Genomic DNA, 1219 nt, shown 5'->3' with positions numbered 1-1219 from the left:
GAGAGGCGAGCTGCCGGGCGCTTGCGCGCCCCCTGCCGTCGGGAGGACCGCGCGCCCTGCGCGCCGGGTCTGCGGCGGCCGGTTTCTCCTTGCTTACACCTGTCTTTGCTGTCCTGTATCCCTGCTGCTCTGTTTTCACTGCCCTCTCCTCCCCCTTTTCTTTCTGTCGACTCTTTTATCTTCTCTTACTTCTTCATCCTCCCCTCTTTCCCTTTCTCACTCTTCCTTTTTATTCTTCCACCAAGCCCCCAAACACCATGGCTGTTTATCAGCCTTCTCGCCCCCAAACTTGTTACATTCTCAGTATAACATCTCACATAGCATTGTTGCAAACTCAGCTCTTGCCAGGGCTCTCGCAAGTCCCCGAGACAGGCCTTGTCCGTCACAACCTTGTCACCTGGGGGCTCCTGGGCATGGACCCAATCACAAGCTGACCCCACTTTCTCCCCATGATAGGTACACTTCTTGGTCTTTCCGTGTCATGTCTGTCTTTCACAGAAAGAAATGTCATGTCTTTTCCATAGGAGACACACGACATCAGTTATTTTTAGCCCTGCTATGCTCCTTCATGCAGAGTTTAGAAGTTTTTATTCCATTTAACTTTTAATGTAAATAAATGGCATGCTTCTTGGGCAGGGGGGAGCGCAAGTGAGACCTCAAACAGTAGGAAGAAACTCCAAGATTGACACTCCAAACGTTTAGGAATTATGGACTTGGGGAGGGTGTTTTGCCATTTCTGTTTGAAAGGATTTAAGGATACAGAAAAATCACTGCTGTGATTCCTAGCCAAGGATTTGTTTAGCAAATTCCTCAGCGTGAACTTGAGCACCTCAGAACATAGGGTTCTAAATATGATAGGAGCTGGCACATTTGCTGAGGATGATCATGTAACCCACCAAATTTCAGCTTTATTTAGAACTGGTAATGCAAAGTACATGTGGATGTTAACCTACAAACCTGATTCGTAAAAATCTTGCTTTGTCCATAAATTAATCAGAAGTTTACATGTGTGTGAGAGTCCTTAGCTTTCCAAAAGCAATCGCAATCTTTTGTTCTACTAGTTCTTAGGACATTTAAAATATGATTGTAATCTCTATAATTTTATTTTCTTTTTTATTCTTTAAAAATGTTATTTGTTTATTTTTTAATTTTTTTCAATGTGCATTTATTTTTGAGACATGGAGAAAGACAGAGCATGAGCGGGGGAGGGGCTGAGAGC

The sequence above is a fragment of the Suricata suricatta genome, chromosome 14 (assembly GCF_006229205.1).
Source record: "Suricata suricatta isolate VVHF042 chromosome 14, meerkat_22Aug2017_6uvM2_HiC, whole genome shotgun sequence".
NCBI lineage: Eukaryota > Metazoa > Chordata > Mammalia > Carnivora > Herpestidae > Suricata > Suricata suricatta.
The sequence above is the reverse complement of the archived record's forward strand: the minus strand, read 5'-3'. Positions refer to the sequence as shown.